Raw genomic sequence first — 15,282 nt, 5'->3', positions numbered from 1 at the left:
AGACAATCCCTGCCCAACAGCAGGCTCACAGTCTCTCTGCTTTGGCCACTCTTAGCCTCAGCCATGCTGGAGAGAGGGTCACTCACCCAGAGACCTGGAGGATCCACTGAGTTGCTCTGTCCTATGCCCACCAGAACTTTAATCTGGTCCTGTCTGGAAGGTACATCATATATTCACTAAGAGCTTCAGGAAGATATTTGAGGGACTGGTCGCTCCTTGGACTGTATTTGGCATCCTATCCACCTCTCACAGAATCATCTTGGACCCTTTATATAAACATTTATCTCACAAACTAAAAATGCTAAGCAGAAGAACATCATTATTCCCTCATAAAGAGTTCACGCGCATGCGCACGCGCCGCACACACACACTCCATTCGAATCAATACAAGGAATAGAAAATGGCACATTACCATTTTAAGAATAGGTTAGTAACCTACCTCAGTGGCATAGCAGCAGCACAAGCGTAGAATTCCTTAAGCATATTCTAAATTTAAAGTGCCTTTGGATTTTATACTTGCTGAGTTTGAACCTGAAATCTGAGGGCTAGTGTCTAGGGGAAAAAAAAAAGTTATTTCAAACTTGATAATTCAGCCACAAGAGGCCGCAAAAAGAGATCCATTTTCTGGTCCCCAAAGAAGGTACAATAATGACAAAGATCAGAGCTATTTCATGATTCTAGCTTCCAACATTTTGTCTTTTACCAACCAGTTTGAATAGGAGCTAGAGGGAATGGGGCAAGAAAAGTAAAGCTTCCCACTGATTTTATAATACATCTCCTTGGAGAAAGAGAAACTACCTTATCTTAACTGAAAAGTGACATAAAATAAAATAATTAGGAAAGCAAACTGATTTAACTTGGATAAATATGCTTAGAAAGAATAAAAGACCAGTCTCCAATGAAATGTACTGTCTTCCACACTTTGAAATTCACCAATTTTAGCTGGGAACATGATTACCAACTCTGTTATATTGTACTTTTTCAAGGGCTTAGTACAGTGCTTTACGCACAGTAAGGTCTCAATAAATACTATTGATTGAGTGATTGGTCAGGAACCTGCTTTTTGTGATGGTTAGGTAGACCTTTGGAGATCAGCAAATAGCACTCAGAAACTCTGCTTCCCCAGGGTAATGATATTAAGTACCATTTTTCATATTGTCAGTAGCTTAATTATATAATGATATTAAGAATAATAAGAATAATAAGAATAATAATGTTGGTATTTGTTAAGCCCTTACTATGTGCCGTGCACTGTTCTAAGTGCTGGGGTAGATACCAGGTAACCAGGTTGTCCCATGTGGGGCTCTCAGTCTTCATCCCCATTTTACAGATGAGGGAACAGAGGCCCAGAGAAGTTAAGTGACGTGCCCAAGGTCACACGGCTGACAAAGGGTGGGGTCGGGATTAGAACCCATGACCTCTGACTCCCAAGCCCGGGCTCTTTTCACTAAGCCATGCTGGTTCTACCCAAAATGCTTTCCTGAAGGTTGAGAATACTCTGGTCGTAGACCCTGAAGGTCAATGTGCGCTGTAGTTAGGAGAGAGAGTGTAGACTCCAGTCATTGCTTTGACTAGAATAATCTCTTAGCAGTAGTGCCACCAGTATTATAAAGTGTGTCCAGTGCTTCATACTGCTTGTCAAGCTACTTGCACAAACATGGGATAACAAATGTCTGGTGAAGCAGCATAGCCTAGTGGAAAGATCAGGGGCCTGGGAGTCAGAGGACCTGGGTTCTAATCCCGCTCTGCCAATTACTTGCTGTGTGACCTTGGGCAAGTCATTTTCCTCAACTGTAAAATGAGGATCCAATACCTGTTCTCCCTCCTACTTAGACTGTAGGCCCCATGTGGGACAGGGACTGTGTCTGACCTAATTAACTTGTACCTCCTCCAGCACTTAGCACTTATATTTTAACACATAGTAAGCACTTAAGAAATACTATTTCTTTAAAAAGTATATGTATTCATATATATATATATATTTATGTGTGTGTGTATGCATACACATCTATATTTAGACTGTGGTATATCTATCTATCTATAGACCGTAAGCTAGGTGTGTACAGGGAATGTATCAGTTATATTGTACTCTCCCAAGCACTTAGAACAGTGCTCTGAACACAATAAATGCTCAATAAATACAATCTGACTGACTGATCTGTGTGTGTGTGTGTGTGTTTAATCTTATTAATTCAGTATCACTAACTTTGGTGTGTAGATTTTAAAATATATCATGCAATATGAGCATATTGTGCCTCAGAATACTCAACTGTAGCCTAACAAGGTTTTGGGGGGTTTTTAGTGGTATTTAAGCTTTTACTATGTGCCAGGTACTGTACTAAGCACTGGGGTAGATACAAACTAATCGGGTTGGACACAGACCATGTCCCGTTTGGGGTCACAGTCTTAATCCCCATTTTGCAGATGACATAGAGGCCTAGAGAAGTTAAGTGACATGCCCAAGTCACATAGACAAGTGGCAGAGTTGGGATTAGAACCCAGATCCTCTGACTCTCCGGCCCATGCTCTTCCCACTAAGCCATGCTGCTTCTCCAGAATCCCTGAAGCACCCATTCATAGGTAACAACTATTGATTTTGAGACCAGTACAAAACTTCCCTCTGGACTGTAAGCTCCTTGTGGGCAGGGAACATGTCTACCAAGTGTGTTGTAGTATATTCTACCAAGCACTTAATACAGTGCTCTGCACACAGTAAGTGCTTCATAAATGCTATTGATTGAGAAGGGATTTTAATGGTGGGTGATAGTTACTGGAAGGGACACACTTCAGAGAATCATCAGTTTTTTTGGTTTTTTTTTAGTCTTTTTGCCTTGATTGGAAACAATTGGAATTGGAATCTCTTGTTAGAAATTGACCTAGAATGAGCAAGGATGAGTGCAGTTCAAAAGGCTGTAGAAGCAATTGCCCCCGTGGAGTTGACACTTGTGGACTTAATCATAAGGAACAAAATTAGGACACTAGCAGCAACAGCCATCGTCTATAGATGTTCAATTTCCTATTGCTACGTCCAATTTTTTTCTCTACTAACCATCGCAGTTGTCCCACTTTTCTCCTGCCTCTAGCAGCTCCATAGTAGCCACTAAGCCGCAGGGGGCCAGAGTCTCCCTAACTCCCAGGCATCAACCCCACCTCCCATTCCATGTCTTGGCCAATCCAATTTCCGAGCTTGCGCTAAAGTTTTTTTAACACACCATAACTTGTATTTCTAAGGTGTGGCTTTGACGTCTCACAAAGAATGCAGGAAGGCATGTTGAGCTCACATAGCATGACATGAGATTAGAGAGCATGCTTACCTCACCTTACCCCACAAAAAGTGAACACAATAAATGCATATAATAGAGTATAATTTGACATTTGATTATACCATGCTAATGCCACATTTTAAGATTTCTGATTGGTCGTGCACTGCATGACATATACCTTAACCATGCTACCTTCACTCTTCTGGGATTGAACTCATTCTAGCACACAAAGAAAACTTAAAAATCCAAGAGAAAAAGTTGCACTTCATCCCATTTGGATGAAAATTCAAAATTTCAAAAGAGCACTCAGTGCTCTTAATCTAGTGTACCTACAAACATGTTTCCAATGAGAGACTTTGAGGATTCTCACAAATGGTATCAATGTGAATGAAACCTTTTTATCAGTTCATTGAATCCATTGATAGTATTTATTTATTGAATGCCTACTGTGTGGAGAACACTCTACTAAGCACTAAGTACAATAGGGATAGTAGACATGATCCCTGCCCTTAAGAAACTTAAATTTAGATGGGGAAGAAATAGAGTATAAAGTTATGAGCATGTGTGCTTATAGGGGTGTGTGAGTACACAAATGCTTAGTTGACCTAGTTGACCTAGAAGTGCTGAAATCATGATAAGGAAGAAAGTAATAATAATAACAATTACATCTACCATAATAATAGTAATTTTATTATTATTATTGTTATGGTATTTGTTAAGTGCTTTACTATGTGCCAGGCACTGTACTAAGCTCTGGGGTGAACACAAGAAAATAATAATAATAATAATGTTGGTATTTGTTAAGCGCTTACTATGTGCCGAGCACTGTTCTAAGCACTGGGGTAGACATAGGGGAATCAGGTTGTCCCACGTGGGGCTCACAGTCTTAATCCCCATTTTACAGATGAGGGAACTGAGGCACAGAGAAGTTAAGTGACTTGCCCACAGTCACACAGCCGACAAATGGCAGAGCTGGGATTCGAACTCATGAGCCCTGACTCCAAAGTCCGTGCTCTTTCCACTGAGCCACGAGGATTTATCAGAGACTAGCAATTAAAAAGAGACTTTCTTGACAAAAAATTATCCTTTTATGACACAGATTGTGGAAAGATCAAATAGAAAAAAAAATACATCTCTGTCTCTTTGTTCCATTCTGGGGGTAACTTTCTGGAAAATTGTGTCCTCTAAGTATGTAATTTCTGTGATTGACAAAGTAGCATTTAGGCTTAGGACATCAATTCTTGAGCTCATATTAATTTCAGTTGATACAGAATAATAGTAATGGGGAGTAAATGTGTAGGAGTTTCCTAATATTCAGTGAGAATTAAATGATTATACTCAAAAAAGCAATTGGCTATTTAAAAAAACTGCTTTGGGAAGATCAATCTGGACTGTTTTCAAATTTTTTTAAAATTGCATATCTAAGGACTGGCTGAAAAACAATTGTTCCTTCTCAGAAATTACTAAGGACAAGTAAAAGTCAGTAATTAATAACCTGATACATTAGTGATGTAGGTGCAACTGTAAAAGAATCCCAAAATCATCACTACTACTGCTTATACTGGAGAAAAATAGCTGTGCCACTTCTTTCTTTCATCTTTCATCCTGGTGATTTGTATAGGAGAGAGCCCCACCCCACTTTTTTTTTTTATGAAAGTGATTATGTTGGGCTCTACCAGTAGCATTTTATGGTAACCAGTAGAGTGGATTCTCAGTTATCTGTGGTGAATAAATAAAATGAACATAATCCCAAAATCTGCCTGTGAGAAGTAAAATTGACAGATTTGAATTTTACCTCTTCTCTCTTCTTCAAACCTCCAACTGATGGAGATGCTAATGAGCTGTGAAATGGCAGGAAAATAATCCCCAAATGAAAGAAAACCGAGAGCATTATCATCAAGATTTAATTATTATCTGGATTAAGTACATATGCACAACAGAGCTGTTGTTGCTCAAGGGAAATGAGTATAGCTCTTGGAATCAGGAGACCTGGGTTCCAGTCCTGGCTCTGTAAGAAGAGGAAGACTCCTTGGGTCTCTGTCATCACTGGGGAAGGGTTCTGAGCAAAGAACTACCTAGGCCATTCCACAGGGTGGACAGGCCCAGTGGGAATACTGAAAAATACGTAGCTGACATGGATGGTGCAGACTGCAGCAGTTACCAGCTGAGTCAAATTGCTGGATTACTATGCTGCGATGACTTTGGCCAAAAATAGGTTTTATTTTGTCAATAGCTTACTTGTATCTGAACACAAAAATGTATCTGAACCACAGTGAGGGAGAACCAGAATACAGTACATGCATAAGCTCAGGTGATCTTTCTAATAATAATAATAATAGTTATTATGGTATTTGTTAAATCCTTACTATGTGTCAAGCACCGATCTATTCATTCATTCATTCAATAGTATTTATTGAGCGCTTACTATGTGCAGAGCACTGTACTAAGCGCTTGGAATGTACAAATCGGCAACAGATAGAGACAGTCCCTGCCCTTTGACGGGCTTACAGTCTAATTGGGGGAGACAGGCAGACAAGAACAGATCTAAGCACTGGGATATATACAGGGTAATCAGGTTGTCCCATGTGGGGCTCAGTCTTAATCCCCATTTTACAGGTGGAGTAACTAAGGCACAGAGAAGTTAAGTGACTTGCCCAAGGTCACACAGCAGACAAGTGGTGGAGCGGAATTAGAACCCACGTCCTCTGATTCCCAAGTCTTGTTCTTGCCACTAGGCCATGCACAGCCTGAGGCTGTAGCAGGAGAACAAAGGCAGAGTTAATCTTGTCCCTACCAGACCACACCCAGCAGCATGTCTCCTTGTTTCTGCTCTGGGCTGAGCAAGCCACTGGCACTCTTGCCAGAAGCTGCTCTACAGTGCATTCAGGTTTACAAGTTTCCAGGGGGAAACCACACACACCAGGGAGTCCTCAGAAACTGCTGTAGAACAGACACTGGTAGTGGCAGAAGGAGGTTTTTTTGTTGCTTTTTTAACAGTATTTGTTAAGCACTTACTATGTCCCAGACACTGTAGTAAGCACTGTGGTAGAGAAGCAGCATGGCTTAGTAGAGAAGCAGCGTGGCTTATTGAAAAGGGCCCGGGCTTGGGAGTCAGAGTTCTAATCCTGACTCTGCCATAGGTTCTAATGCCGACTCTGCCACTTGTCAGCTGTGTGACTTTGGCTAAGTCACTTAACTTCTCTGTGCCTAAGTTACCTCATCTGTACAATGCGGAGTAAGACTGTGAGCCCCAAGTGGGACAACCTGATAACCTTATATCTATCCCAGTGCTTAGAACAGTGCTTGGCACATAGTAAGTGCTTAACAAATGCCAGCATTATTATTATTATTATTGTATAAAGTAATCAGATTGGACACAGTCATGTCCTACATGGGACTGTCAGACTTAATCCTCATTTTACAGATGAGATAACTGCGGCACAGAGAAGTTAAATTACTAGCCCAAGGTCACAAAGCAGAGATTAGAACCCAGGTCCTTCTGACTCCCAGGCCCATTCTCTATCCACTGCTTCTCAACCTGAACCTAGATTAAGGAACCAGGCTACTGGCAGAGATTGGGAATAGGTGAACCTGCCTCTAGCTCTCCTCTTTTGCTTCCCCATTGTTAACTGGAGACCTCAGGCCACCTTAATGGACCAAATCCAGACTTTTGGCTGCATTACATACATGTTTTAGCACTTGCTTGTATATCTCAGGGTATTTTCCAGCATCTTTACCATTCTTCATTGGAGGTGGGTTTCTCAAAAATTGGAACAAAGAACATATTCTCACATGTTGGTAAACTCAGTGGGTTTTTTTTGGGGGGGGGAGGGGGTAAAGCTTCATCCTCAGTGGGTGAGGGTATTTTAAAAAGATCAATGAAATGTTGTTGCCGTCTTTGCAAGATCCTCCTATCTGTGACTGGCAGAGCATTATTTATTTTTCAGTAAGATAACTGAGAAAGCTAACCAGGGAAATAACTATACAATTCCTCTGCTGTCTGTTGCTGCCAGATACTAGCCAGAGTCCTTCTGGACCAGTTCCTGAAGAGTATTGCTAATCATACTCCTAAAATCCCAGCATGGCTTTAGATCACACTGTGGTTTAGCCGACATTATCCTTGCTGAACTTCAGACATGCAGGGAACAGTGCCAAGCTCTCTTACTGAATTTATAGACCTCAGAAAAGTATGTCACCCCATCAGTGAATCATTCTTACAGCTATTAAGCTATTTGGCTAATCTAAGAACTTTATCGAGATCATAAGGCTACCAATCAGTGGTAATTGAGCCTACTGAATGCAGAGCACTGCATTAAGCATTTGTGAGAATAAGATGCAAGGAAGACCTATGAGGAACTAACAATATACAAATGAACATCCAAATAAAAATTTTCTTATGCACTTACGTACTGAGGATAGGACACACAAAAGTTAAGGGTGGTTGTTGGGTTGACACGACTAGATTGTCGTAAATGATTTGGGAAAGGGTCCCTGAAAGAGGTGGGATGTTACAAGGATTTTGAAATGGGGTAGACTGTGGGGTGGGTGGGCTGAAGGGCAATAGTTGTCAAGCCTTGGCTCCACCGACACTGTCCTCTCCTGGTTCTCCTCCTGTCTCTCTGGTTGCTCATTCTCAGTCTCTTTTGCAGGTTTCTCCTCTGTCTCCCACCCCCTAATTGGGGGAGTCCCTCAAGGTTCAGTTCTGGGTCCCTTCTAACCTCCATCTACACCCACTCCCTGGGAGAATTCATTTGCTTACATGGCTTCAACTACCATTGCTTTGCAGATGATGCCCAAACCTACATCACCAACCCTGATCTCTCTCCTTCCCTGCAGGCTCACATTTCCTCCTGTCATCAGGACATCTCTACTTGGACAATTTCAGGTTCTCCTAGTCCTTGCCCTTTGTGATTTTGTGCATTTTAATCATACTTCCTCTCTACCTTTGGCATTCCAGCTTGAGGAGCCCTAATCTTTTCATTCTCTCCTTTATACTATGTATTTGATTTTAATAACTAGAAAATGTGATATAATAATGGACAAGAAAAAAGTAAAATAAGGAAAGCATCATATATGAAAACATAAAATAGTTATGTTAAAATCCCATTAAATATTATAGGCTGACTGTCCCCAGTGACAAAATGCTAGATCATACAAATACTCTAGCTAAAGTATCATAGATCTTATAACCAACAACTGTAAAACAAAGTTTAACACAGATCTAATAAGTAAAGTCTCAGAGATTTTAAATTATTGGTGAAATTTGCCCATAATGTGAGTGTTTGAAAAGGCTGGTTTGGGACTGATAGTCCTGCCCACACAATGTACCCCTAAAGACTGCTCCTTGCACTGTCATGTTTACTGTTTTCATTTTTGCCTCTTAATCTTGGAACTTTGATTTAAAATGACACCCTTTCTTGACTCCAGCAAGCTATACCGATTACTTTGATGCAGTTGTTTCCCAACAGTCAGCTGTGATGCCTTATTTCTGACACTGCCCTTCGTTGCATTCTTAAAAGGTTTCCTCTGCCTCAGTCCAACTCACCATTAACCAAAGAGCAAATTGTTTTCTGCTGAAATCCATTCGCTGTATGTGGCTTGCCTAATTAAAGTTGAATTGAGGTGGACATCACTGACTTGATTGTGATACTTTCTTGACACTGGCTTTGACACGTAAGGCATACCGATGGATCTACTCAAGTAGTCTGGTGTGACATTTGTGAAGGGTCCAAGTTTCATAATCACAATGAAGATTGGATCATATTATATGTCTGTAGCATGGAGTGTCCTGCACCCAGTTGATGTAAACTACAAGTGTGTAGTTTGGAGTAATGCCACTTTGCCACCATACACTTAAAGGATGCTCTGGTCTTATTAATGTTGTTCTTTCATTGTTTTGTTGGACAGTGTGCCCCTTAGAGATCAGCATTCTATAATTACCAGGCCATAGTTCTGGGCTGGCTCAAAGTGATTCAAATAATCTACAAGTTTCTTGGGTATACAACAATCATCTACATCTAGGAACCTCTAAATGACTGTCTCTAGGATATTAAATGATGGTCATGGCCCGTTGAATAGAAAAGAGTTTCCTCATGGATTGAAAATATTTTCTAATACCAGTGTCCAGGTTCCTTATTGTAATTTCCAACCTGGCTATAGAGAATAAAGAGAATAAGACAGCGTGACCTAGTGGAAAGAGCACAGCTTGAGAATCAGAGGAACTCGGTTCTAATCCCAGCTCCACCACTTGTCTGCTGTGTGACCTTGAATATGTTACTTAACTCCTCTATGCCTGAGTTACCTCATCTTTAAAATGGGGTTAAGACTGTGAGTCCTATTGGACAGGAGCTGTGTCCAACCCAGTTAACTTGTATCTACCCCCAATGCTTAGTTCAGTGCCTTGCACATAGTAAGTGCTTAGCAGATACCATTAAAAAAACATCTACTATACGACTGTGCTCTACTCCATTGATTGTGGGGAATGGATCGGACTGGGTACCTCAACTATGACCTGATTAGCCACTCCATCAAAGAGAAATCTTTATGTCTGGATTCCTTTCCTAGAGCAGCCAAATTTACTAAGTAATTGTCAGAACCCAGGTCTACTGATTATGCAATGCTTCTCATTCTTTCAGTAGTATTTACTGAGCGCTTACTAAGTGCAGAGCATTGTACTAAGCATTTGGAATGTACAATTCGGCAACAGATAGAGACAGTCCTGCCCAGTGATGGGCTCACAGTCTAAACGATAGGCTCACAGTCTAAATGATAAATTTAAGTGCTTACTATGTGCCAAGCACTGTTCTAAACGCTGGGTAGATACAAGATAATCAGGTTGTACCACGTGGGGTTCACAGTCTTAATCCCCATTTTCCAGATGAGGTAACTGAGGCACAGAGAAGTGAAGTGATTTGCTCAAAGTCCCACAGCTGACAAGTGGTGGAGCCAAGACCAGAACCCACGACCTCTGACTCCCAAGCCCGGGCTCTTTCCACTGAGCCATGCTGCCTCTGAATGGTCTATGAGGTCTTCCTGCTGCCTTCTGGCTATCTCTACTTAATGTGCTGTGAATATCAGGTTCACTGTGCTACACTATGTTCTGAAGCCACATTGTGATTCTGGGAGTGCCTGGCCAGTAATATTCTTCAGTAACAGGTCCAAAAGAGCTGTGGCTAGTATCTTGCCAGCAATGGAAAGTGCATAGGTGATGGAGAAAGGAGAGAGAAGAGGGTAAATCAGAGCTTAGGTGGGAAAGTCCTCTTGGAGGAAATATGAGTTAAGTAAGACTTTGAAGGTGGGGAGAGTGGTGGTCTGTCATGTATGAAGGGGAAAGGAATGCCAGGCCAGAGGAAGGAAGTGGGCAAGAGATTGGCGGTGAGATAGTCAAACTCAAGGTACAGAGAGCAGGTTGGCATTGGAGAAGTGAAGGACACGGACTGTGTTTGGTAGGAAATCTGTGAGGTCATATAGGAGGGGGTGAGCTGATTGAATGTTTTAAAGCAATTGGTAAGGAGTTTCTGTTTGATGGGGGGAGATGTGAATGGAAGTTTTTAAGAAAAATGATTCAGGCAGTAGAAAGAAGTATGGACTGGAGTGGGTAGAAAACAGGCAGGGAGGTCAGCAAGGAGGATGATGCAGTAGTCAAAGCAGGATATGATAAGTGTTTAAATCAACATAGTAGCAGTTTGGAGAGGAAAGGGTAGATTTTAGTGATATTATGAAGGTAGAACTGACAGGATTTGGTGACAGATTGAATGAGTGAGACAGATGAGTCAAGGAGAATGTCAAGGTTACTGGTTTGTTAGGGAGAATAGTGGTGTTGTCTACAGTGATGGGGATGACAGGGTTTGGGTGGAAAGATGAGGAATTCTGTTTTCTCCCATCTGCATCACCTATTCATTTGGATCTTTATTCCTTAAGCACTTTGATGCCTTACCCCACAGCACCTATTTACATACTGTTGTACTCTACTGCTTCCTTTATTGGTAATTTATTTAATGTCCAATGTTTAATATAAGCTCCTTGAAGGCAGGAATCATGTATATCACCTCCATTGTACTTTCCCAAGCACTTAGTAAAGTGTTCTGCATACAGTAAGCATTCAAAAAATACCACTGACTAATTGATTGCTTGGTAAGAGCAATGGATATGGGAACCAATGAGGAAAGGGAATATTGTTGCCGACTGAAAAAGAGGACAGAGTTATAGCAAGTAAGGATGAATTTCAAGTGGGTGAAGTCAGCCTGGTGCCTGTATTACATTGTTGTTGTTGCTGTAACAGTAATAATAGAATTTATTAAGTGCTTACCTTGCATTGCATTGAGTGCTGGTAGACAATACACAGGTGACAATTTTAACACAGTCTCTCTTCCTCATGGGGCTCACAGCCTAAAAGTTGAAGTGGGGAGAAGGGTTTGGAGACTGACACGACAGCAGTGATGAAACTTTAAAACACAACACATACAAATAGACAAAATAGGCTCCAAGTCTCTGCAGTGATGGAGGAGTCTGAGAGCTTGTGGGAGCAAGCCAGGAGCAGGGCCCCTTGGTGAGGGGAGGGAAGGTGTTAGTTATACGGTGTTTTTTTCAGTGATGATGGAAGAATCCGAAAAGCATGAGGAAGCAGCTGTTAACCCCAGCCCATCATGCACAGAGCATGCCAGAAGCAGGGACCTTCAGTGGCGGAAGAGAAGGCAGCAGTTACTACAATGCTTTGAGTCATGAAAATTGTACTCATTGCACTATATGCACTATATCAAGAGCTGGGAAAGTAAAATAGAAACACAAGACATGTTCCTTGCTCATGAGCCTATTCACTAACAGGGGAAATGGACATAAAAATATTTATAAATAATAATTGTGCTATTTCTTAAAGGGCTTACTATGTGCCAAGCACTGTTCTAAGTGCCGGGTTAGATGCAAGGTAATCAGGTTGCCCCACGTGGGGCTCACAGTCTTAATCCCCATTTTACAGATGAGGTAACTGAGGCATAGAGAAGTAAAGTGGCTTGCCCAAGGTCACACAGCAGACAAGTAGAGTAGCTGGTATTAGAACCCACATCCTTTGATGTGCTCTTTCCACTAAGCCTCCCTGCTTCTCTATAGAGTAATCAGAATAAGTAAATGACTGTGTAGCTGAATTGTACATTCCAAGCACTTAGTACGGTGCTCTGCACATAGTAAGCACTCAATAAATATGATTGAATGAATGACTGACCAAAGCACTGAGAAAGGGAACAGATAAATACCCAAGTGCTAGAGGTGGTTGCTCGGCTAAAAGAAACAGAAATTGGAAATTATTCAGGGAAGGCTTGTTAGAGGAGGAGGAATTTTAAGATGATTTTAGACGTGTCCAAAGTTGTGATATTTTGGATTTGGGGAGAGATATTTCCAGGCTGGGGTAATAGCAGGAGCAAGTTGATGAAAGAGTCAAGAGTGAGATAAAGCTAAAAAATTAGCTTGGGAGGAATAAAGAGAACGACTTTAGGAATAGTAGTTGATAAGAAAGATGGAGACAGTTGGTGGAAAACTGATTGAGAGAAGTTTTTCCTGATGTGAAATGTAATGGGAAGCCAAATGAAGTGTTTGAGAGGTGGAGAGATATGTACTGAGTGACACTTTAAAAAGATAATCTGGGAAGTAGTGAACATTACAGATTGGAAGGGAAGAGGCTGTGAGCAGGAAGACAGAGGGCCACATGTGTCCTGTGAGCCACCAGTTTGACATGGTTCTGTTAGCTCATCCAAATGGTAGTTATGTTTGTCATAAATTAAGGTTTCTGATGTCACTTGGCTTGATGTGTTGAACGTGTATTTTACATAAATTACTGTGAAATGGCCCATTATTCCTAGAGAAACCTTGTCATGAAAAGTAACATGTTGCTTTTGTGAACTATCTCAATGCATTCCCTCTAGTCCAGGAAGCCTCTACTTGTTCCTCATTACAACAAAACACACCTCCACAGTGTTCAATGACCTTCTGCTTTATAGCATGTCTTTGTGATGTTAAGCACATCTTTAGGAAGGAGCCCATGTTTTATAGTTTCAGGTAGGTGACCCATTAGATATCTCAGGTTTTGGTCCTTTAGCCTGACAAAATAATAATAATTATAATAATACTATTTGTTAAGCACTTACAATATGGTAAGCACTGAGGTCGATACAATAAAATCAGATCAGTCAGTTCCTGTTCCACATGTGACTCACAGTTTCAGAATATACTAAGCTTCTTTATCCAGCTTTGTGCCAAGTAGACTGTGTCCCCCTAAAATGCATAGTAGTAATAATTACAATAATAATAAAAATATGGTATTTGTTAAGCATTTGCCAAGTGTCAAGTACTGTACTAAACTCTAGGGTATATACAAGATAATTAGGTTGCATCCTTAAAGCCTGGGGTATTGAAGCATATTGGATGTTTATAGTTAGCCTCTTCCTGATCCTATAGCTGTCTGTACTCAGAAGCTTAGGCTAAACACAAAAAGTGATTCACCTCAAATGTGTTTCCATTTAGGACAGGTGTTTTTTTAAGCTGGTGTTTTTGAGTGTGTATTCTGTTCAGTGATTACAGTGGCTTTCCTGACTGAGATCCACTTCCCTGGTGCTTTGTACAAAATTCATGAAGGAACAATTTATATTCATATAAACCTAACAGCTGCCTGTCAAGATGAAGGGTTTTTTTTAATCACTGTAATACAGTCTTTTACCTAATAATTTTAACCTGAAATCTAATTTTTAGGTGATTGAAACCCAGCACTTAATAGTTTTATTTTTTCAGTTAAAAGGGGTGTTGAAATAAACATTTATTATATCACATTATAATCTCAATCTACATTTGCAATCTGATAAGCAATTGTTTAAGCCTGGTTTAATTGGCTCTGATAATAGCTGTAGAGGGCTGATATGCCAGAGTGTGAAGGAAAGGCATAGATTGTTTTTTATTGAGATTGTAAGCAGTCACCCAGAAAGCAGGCTCTGGGTGAGTGAAAGTGTGCCCTGTTTCCCAGAAGCCTGACCAAGAAAGAAGGCCCTCATCAGGCCATTCTTGGGCTTGGGGAACTTTGGAAAAATGGGAAATGTAGGGCTCAGCATTTTCTTATCAGGGAGCTAGAAATGTAGGAGAGGAGAACCTGGAACCTGATCCTGGCTGAATTAGAAAAGGTTTAAAAAAACTCAAAAGAATTCAGACCTGGGGATAAAAGGTGTAGGATGTGTGAAGAAAATTATACACTTTATAGACTTATTGTGCTGGGACAACTCCGGAAAGTGACATGGGACATGTTAAGGAACAATGGAGCTAAAAAGGGCAAATGGATGCTGGAATTTACCATTTGTCATAAATTAATGGATCTCAATAGTCCTACCAACTTCCTTTTCATCGTACTGGTTTTGAAGATGCTTCTTTCAGTGAAACTGTGTGCTTCTGCTCCTCGATCTTCCAATTTACGATGATGACACTGGAAACACAGACATGGCAGATCTCCTTGTCCTCACAGAGAATGGGAGGATGGAATGGCAGTCTTCCTCTTATTGCAAATGTCCTGTTGGACCTGTTTGTTAAGGGAGAAGTTTTAGAGGTTAAGATGTCTTGCTCCTAGGTGCACAAATACCCTGAACAACATTTGAACAACATTTAATACTTTCTAGTATCATATATTTGAACCCTTTTTACTGCCTTTATTTCTATGAGACTGCTTGGGTTATGTGATTCACTAGAGAAACAGTACTCTGGGTATCAGCCACAGTATAGTATTAATGGGGTTAATGATTTCAAACTAACCCAGTACCAGAAAAATCTTCTGAAAAACCAAACTATACAACTGTGAACGAAGCATAGACACATGGCATTTTGTTTTATGAACGTTATTTAAAGTTGTCCTCATTTATCCTGAGTCATGGTTTTGGTTATACACCAAAAATATCAACAGCAATAGCCATATGGTTAAGAGTGAACAAAGGACCCCATTTTAGTGTACATTTTTCGTTGAGACTACTCCAAATCTTTTAAATATGGTTACATG

The 15,282-nt window shown here is 40.7% G+C and overlaps 1 protein-coding gene across 2 annotated transcripts in view; it reads left to right on the top strand.

Annotated features, from left to right (window-relative positions):
* CACNA2D3 (calcium voltage-gated channel auxiliary subunit alpha2delta 3) overlaps positions 1 to 15,282 on the top strand; it is a 1,019,762-nt gene that overhangs the window by 667,259 nt on the left and 337,221 nt on the right. The gene's annotated exons all lie outside the window — the stretch shown is intronic.

The sequence above is a fragment of the Ornithorhynchus anatinus genome, chromosome X1, assembly GCF_004115215.2.
Source record: "Ornithorhynchus anatinus isolate Pmale09 chromosome X1, mOrnAna1.pri.v4, whole genome shotgun sequence".
NCBI lineage: Eukaryota > Metazoa > Chordata > Mammalia > Monotremata > Ornithorhynchidae > Ornithorhynchus > Ornithorhynchus anatinus.
Note: the sequence above shows the minus strand (reverse complement) of the source record. Positions and strands in the feature narration are given on the sequence as shown.